Below are 7,505 nucleotides of genomic sequence, written 5' to 3'. Positions count from 1 at the left end.
TTGATTATAGTTGCCTTATCCCCACGTTGCAGATCACTCTGTAAGAGAGTCTGTAAAGGCTATTTTTATTTCTGTCCATTTTCCTATTGATTTGTTTTGACTTGTGTTTTTCATGAATAGGCTTGATCCAATCATTCTATCTGTGAAGCGCTCATCTGAGTAAGAAACTGAACTTCTATCACCCCAAGTTCTTACTAAGGTCCATTGAAGTGGTGTTTCCACACTGCTTAACCTTCAATGGGAGTGGGCAGAGTAGATGTTAAATTCTGTGTAATTTGATAGGTCACATTCAGTGCTGGCCAGAGGGCTAATCAGTGAGTGGATTGATGGAAGGTTGTACTCCCAATGAGTTCATCAGGTCAATGATGGGAGGAGGTAAAAATGACTACAAATATGGGCAAAATTTCTGCCTCTTGGTCTGAGAATGTAAACCTTGCTCATGACTCTCCTACCATTTAGGGCAAAGGAAGGCTTCAGTAAAGAGGGGATCAGCTACAGTTAGATGTTTAGAAGGCTAAAAAAAAAAAAAATTTTTTTTTTTTTTTATTCTTGGGGAGGCTGTAAATAGATGGCCTCAAGTTTAAGAGGATCCTGTAAGACTCATGACCTCTATTGCAATAATTTTTATATGGGTGAGAAACAATTAGGCTGTGAGCTCACAGGAGCCCTTATTATACCCGTTGAATGCTGTGGTCTTCCCTGGATGGCTGGGAGGTGGAACCAGATCAGAAAAGAGTCCTAGAAGGACACCATTCCTTATTCTCTGGAAGATCTGGGATTCACAGTCATCAATGATGAGATAGATTGATGAACTGGTTGGATGAGTAAATGAATTAATGTTGTTAGTTTCTTTCGAGTCGGCTGCAACTCATGGCAGCCTTATATACAACAGAATGAAATGTTGCCTGGTCCTACTCCATCTTCATAATCACCAGTATCTTGGAGTCTATTGTTGCAGCTAGTGGTTCCTCAGTCACATATTGAGTGCCTTCCAAGCTGAGGGGCTCATCTTCTAGCAGTATATTGGGCAAGAGGCTGTCGTTGGCTAATTTTTGGAAGTTGCCTTAGGCTGGGTTCTCTAGTGAAGCAAAACCAATGAAGTGTATGTGTGTGTGTATAAAGAGAGAGAGGGGAAGGAAGAAAGGGAAGGAGGGGGAGAAAGAGAGAGATTTATCTTGGGGAAATGGTTCACATGGTAAAAAAAAAAAAAAACCCACTGCCATTGAGTCGATTCCGACTCATAGCGACCCTATAGGACAGAGTAGAACTGCCCTACAGAGTTTCCAAGGAGCGCCTGGTGGATTCGAACTGCCGACCTCTTGGTTAGCAGCTGTAGTACTTAACCACTATGCCACTGGAGTCTAAAACACCCAAACCAAACCTATGGCTGTCGAGTTGATTCTGACTCATAGTGACACTTAGGACAGAGTAGAACTTCCCATAGGGTTTCCAAGGAGCACTTGGTGGATTCAAACTGCCAGCCTTTTGGTTAGGAGCCAACGCAGGTTGTTAATGAGTCTTCCTCCAATCCTGAGGCCCGTTCTTCTTCATATAGTCCAGCTTCTCGTATTATTTGCCCAGCATACAGATTGAATAGTTACGGTGAAAGGATACAACCCTGACGCACACTTTTCCTGACTTTAAACCACGTAGTATCCCATTGTTCTGTTCGAACAACGGACTCTTGGTCTATGTACAGGTTCCTCATGAGCACAGTTAAGTGTTCCAGAATTCCCATTCTCTGGAACGTTATCCATCATTTGTTATGATCCTTACAGTCGAATGCCTTTGCAGAGTCAATAAAACACAGGTAAACATCTTTCTGGTATTCTCTGCTTTCAGCCAGGATCTATCTGACATCAGCAATGATATCCCTGGTTGCATGTCCTCTTCTGAATCTGGCTTGAATTTCTGGCAGTTCCCTGTGGATACACACACACACACACACAAAAGCAGGCACTTTTGAAATATCTTTAGCAAAATTTTACTTGTGTGTGATATTGATGACATTGTTCAATAATTTCTGCATTTGGTTGAACAAGCTTTCTTGGGAATAAACATAAATATAGATCTCTTCCAGTCGGTTGGCTAGGTAGCTGTCTTTCAAGTTTCTTGGCATAGACGAGTGAGCAGTCCCAGTACTGCATCAGTTTATTGAAACATCTCAATTGGTATTCCATCAGTTCCTGGAGCCTTTTTTGCCAATGCCTTTAGTCCAGCTCGCACTTCTTCCTTCAGTACCTTTGGTTCCTTTTCATCTGGTACCTCCTGAAATGGTTGAACATTGACCAATTCTTTTTGGTGTAGTGACTCTGTGTATTCCATCTTCTTTTGATGCTTCCCGAGTCTTTTAATATTTTCCCCATAGAATCCTTCAATATTGCAACTCAAGACTTGCATTTTTTCTTCGGTTCTTTCAGTTTTAGAAATGCAGAGCATGTTCTTCCCTTTTGGTTTTCCACCTCCAGGTCTTTGCACATGTCATTATAATACTTTGTCTTCAGGCCATCCTTTGAAATCTTCTGTTCAACTCTTTTGCTTCATTTCTTCCTTTCACTTTAGCTACACGTCATTCAAGATCAAGTTTCAGAGTCTCTTCTGACATCTATTTTGGTCTTTTCCTTCCTTCCTCTCTTTTTAACGACCTCTTGCTTTCTTCATTTATGATGTCTTTGATGTCATTTCACAGCTTATCTGGTCTTCAGTCGTTAGCGTTTGATGCATCAAATCTATTCCTGAGATTGTCTCTACATTCAGGTGGGATATACTAACGGTCGTACTTTGGCTCTCATTGACTCGTTCTAATTTTCTTCAGTTTCAACTTGAGCTTGCGTAAGAGCAATTGATGGTCTGTTCTGCAGTTGGCCCTTGGCCTTGTTCTGACTGATGATACTGAGCTTTTCCGTTGTCTCTTCCCACAGATGTAGTTGATTTGATTCCTGTGTGTATTCCATCTGGCAAGGTCCACATGTGTAGTCGCTGTTTACGTTGGTGAAAAAAGGTATTTGCAATGAAGGGGTCATTGGTCTTGCAAAATTCAATCATGCAATCTCCAGCATAATTTCTATCACCAAGACCATATTTTCCAACTATCAATCCTTATTCTTTGTTTCCAGCTTTCACATTCTAATCACCTGTAATTATCAGTGCATCTTGATTGCATGTTAGATCAATTTCAGACTGCGGAAGTTAGTAAAAATCTTCGATTTCCTCATCTTTGGCCTTAGTGGTTGGTGTATAAATTTGAATAATAGTCATATTAACTGGTCTTCCTAGTAGGCATATGGATATTATCCACCACTGAGAACGTTGTACTTCCGGATAGATCTTGAAATGTTCTTTTTGATGATGACTGCAATGCCACTCCTCTTCAAGTTATCATTCCCGTATGATTGTCTGATTCAAAAAGCCAACAGCAGTCCATTTCCGCTAACTAATGCCTAGGATGTCAATGTTTATGCATTCCATTTCATTTTTGACAACTTCCAATTTTCCTAGATTCATACTTTGTGCACTCCATTTTGCGGTTATTAATGGCTCTTTGCAGCTGTTTCTTCTCATTCAGAGTTGTGCCTCGTCAGCAAGTGAAGGTCCTGAAAGCCTAGCTCCACCCACGTTGTTCAGGTGACTCTGAGGAGGCGGCTCTTCCCCAGTTGCCTTTTTTTAAAACAATAATTTTTATTGTGCTTTAAGCGAAAGTTTACAAATCAAGTCAGTCTGTCACATATAAGTTAATATACATCTTACTCCTTACTCCCACTTGCTCTCCCCCTAATGAGTCAACCCTTCCAGTCTCTCCTTTCATGAAAACTTTGGCAGCCTCCAACTCTCTCTATCCTCCCATCCCCCCTCCAGACAGGAGATGCCAACACAGTCTCAAGTGTCCACCTGATACAAGTAGCTCACTCTTCATCAGCATCTGTCTCCTACCCACTGTCCAGTCCCTTTCATGTCTGATGAGTTGTCTTCGGGGATGGTTCCTGTCCTGTGCCAGCAGAAGGTCTGGGAACCATGACTGCCGGGATTCCTCTAGTCTCAGTCAGACCATTAAGTCTGGTCTTTTTGTGAGTATTTGGGGTCTGCATCCCACTGATCTCCTGCTCCCTCCGGGGTTCTCTATTGTGCTCCCTGTCAGGGCAGTAACCGGTTGTGGCCGGGCACCATCTAGTTCTTCTGGCCTCAGGATGATGTAAGTCTCTAGTTCATGTGGCCCTTTCTGTCTCGGGCTCATAGTTATCATGTGACCTTGGTGTTCTTCATTCTTCTTTGATCCAGATGGGTTGAGACCAACTGATGCATTTTAGATGGCCGCTTGTTAGCATTTAAGACCCCAGACACCACACTTCAAAGTGGGATGCAGAATGTTTTCATAATAGAATTTATTTTGCCAATTGACTTAGAAGTCCCCTTAAGCCATAGTCTCCAAACCCCCGCCCTTGCTCCGCTGACCTTTGAAGCATTCAGTTTATCCCGGAAACTTCTTTGCTTTTGGTCCAGTCCAATTAAGCTGACCTTCCGTGTTTGAGTATTGTCCTTCCCTTCAACTAAAGTAGTTCTTATCTACTAAAAAAAGAAAGTAATCAGTAAATAACCCTCTCCCACCCTCCCTGCCCGCCTCATAACCACAAAAGAATGTGTTCTTCTCAGTTTATACTATTTCTCAAGATCTTATAATAGTGGTCTTATACAGTATTTGTCTTTTTGCATCTGACTAATTTCACTCAGCATAATGCCTTCCAGGTTCCTCCATGTTATGAAATGTTTCACAGATTCCTCACTGTTCTTTATTGATGCGTAGTATTCCATTGTGTGAATATACCATAATTTATTTATCCATTCATCCGTTGATGGGCACCTTGGTTGCTTCCAACTTTTTGCTATTGTAAACAGAGCTGCAATAAACATGGGCGTGCATATATCTGTCTGTGTAAAGGCTCTTATTTCTCTAGGATATATTCCAAGGAGTGGGATTTCTGGGTTGTATGGTAGTTCTATTTCTAACTTTTTAAGATAACGCCAGATAGATTTCCAAAGTGGTTGTACCGTTTTACATTCCCACCAGCAGTGTATAAGAGTTCCAATCTCTCCGCAGCCTCTCCAACATTTATTATTTTGTGTTTTTTGGATTAATGCCAGCCTTTTTGGAGTGAGATGGAATCTCATCGGAGTTTTAATTTGCATTTCTCTAATGGCTAATGATCGAGAGCATTTTCTCATGTATCTGTTAGCTGCCTGAATACCTTCTTTAGTGAAATGCGTGTTCATATCCTTTGCCCACTTTTTGATTGGGTTGTTTGTCTTTTTGTGGCTGAGTTTTAACAGAATCATATAGATTTTAGAGATCAGGTGCTGGTCGGAGATGTCATAGCTGAAAATTCTTTCCCAATCTGTAGGTGGTCTTTTTATTCTTTTGGTGAAGTCTTTAGATGAGCATAGGTGTTTGATTTTTAGGAGCTCCCAGTTATCTGGTTTCTCTTCATCATTTTTGGTAATGTTTTGTGTTCTGTTTATGCCTTGTATTAGGGCTCCTAACGTTGTCCCTATTTTTTCTTCCATGATCTTTATCGTTTTAGCCTTTATGTTTAGGTCTTTGATCCACTTGGAGTTAGTTTTTGTGCTTGGTGTGAGGTATGGGTCCTGTTTCATTTTTTTGCAAATGGATATCCAGTTATGCCAGCACCATTTGTTAAAAAGACTATCTTTTCCCCAATTAACTGACACTGGGCCTTTGTCAAATATCAGGTGCTCATATGTGGATGGATTTATATCTGGATTCTCAATTCTGTTCCATTGGTCTATGTGCCTGTTGTTTTACCAGTACCAGGCTGTTTTGACTACTGTGGCTGTATAATATGTTCTAAAATCAGGTCGAGTGAGGCCTCCCACTTTCTTCTTCTTTTTCAGTAATGCTTTACTTATCCGGGGCTTCTTCCCTTCCGTATGAAGTTGGTGATTTGTTTCTCCATCACATTAAAAAATATCATTGGAATTTGGATCGGAAGTGCATTGTATGTATAGATGGCTTTTGGTAGAATAGACATTTTTACTATGTTAAGTCTTCCTGTGCATGAGCAAGGTATGTTTTTCCACTTATGTAGGTCCTTTTTAGTTTCTTGCACTAGTACTTTGTAGTTTTCTTTGTATAGGTCTTTTACATCTTTGGTAAGATTTATTCCTAAGTATTTTATCTTCTTGGGGGCTAGTGTGAATGGTATTGATTTGGTGATTTCCTCTTCGATGTTCTTTTTGTTGATGTAGAGGAATCCAAGTGATTTTTGTATGTTTATCTTATAACCTGAGACTCTGCCAAACTCTTCTATTAGTTTCAGTAGTTTTCTGGAGGATTCCTTAGGGTTTTCTGTGTATAAGATCATGTCATCTGCAAATAGAGATAATTTTACTTCTTCCTTGCCAATCCGGATGCCCTTTATTTCTTTGTCTAGCCTAATTGCTCTGGCTAGGACCTCTAGCACAATGTTGAATAAGAGCGGTGATAAAGGGCATCCTTGTCTGGTTCCCGTTCTCAAGGGAAATGCTTTCAGGCTCTCTCCATTTAGAGTGATGTTGGCTATTGGCTTTGTATAGATGCCCTTTATTATGTTGAGGAATTTTCCTTCAATTCCTATTTTGCTGAGAGTTTTTATCATGAATGGGTGTTGGACTTTGTCAAATGCCTTTTCTGCATCAATTGATAAGATCATGTGGTTTTTGTCTTTTGCTTTATTTATATGGTGGATTACATTAATGGTTTTTCTAATGTTGAGCCATCCCTGCATACCTGGTATAAATCCCACTTGGTCGTGGTGGATTATTTTTCTGATATGTTGTTGAATTCTATTGGCTAGAATTTTGTTGAGGATTTTTGCGTCTATGTTCATGAGGGATATAGGTCTGTAATTTTTTTTCTTTTTTTTTTTTGTGGTGTCTTTACCTGGTTTCGGTATCAGGGATATGGTGGCTTCATAGAATGAGTTAGGTAGTATTCCATCATTTTCTACTCTTTGAAATATCTTTAGTAGTAGTGGTGTTAACTCTTCTCTGAAAGTTTGGTAGAACTTTACAGTGAAGCCATCCAGGCCAGGGCTTTTTTTTTGGCGGGGGGGGGGGTAGTTTTTTGATTACCTTTTCAATCTCTTTTTTTGTTATGGGTCTATTTAGTTGTTCTGCTTCTGATTGTGTTAGTTTAGGTAGGGTAGTGTTTTTCTAGGAATTCACCCATTTCTTCTAGGTTTGCAAATTTGTTAGAGTACAATTTTTCATAATAATCTGATATGATTCTTTTAATTTCAGTTGGGTCTGTTGTGATATTGGCCCATCTCGTTTCTTATTCGGGTTATTTGTTTCCTTTCCTGTATTTCTTTAGTCAGTCTAGCCAATGGTTTATCAATTTTGTTAATTTTTTCAAAGAACCAGCTTTTGGCTTTGTTAATTCTTTCAATTGTTTTTCTGTCCTCTAATTCATTTAGTTCAGCTCTAATTTTTATTAATTATTTTCTTCTGGTGCC

Source organism: Elephas maximus, chromosome 26 (genome assembly GCF_024166365.1).
Source record: "Elephas maximus indicus isolate mEleMax1 chromosome 26, mEleMax1 primary haplotype, whole genome shotgun sequence".
Taxonomy (NCBI): domain Eukaryota; kingdom Metazoa; phylum Chordata; class Mammalia; order Proboscidea; family Elephantidae; genus Elephas; species Elephas maximus.
The sequence above is the reverse complement of the archived record's forward strand: the minus strand, read 5'-3'. Positions refer to the sequence as shown.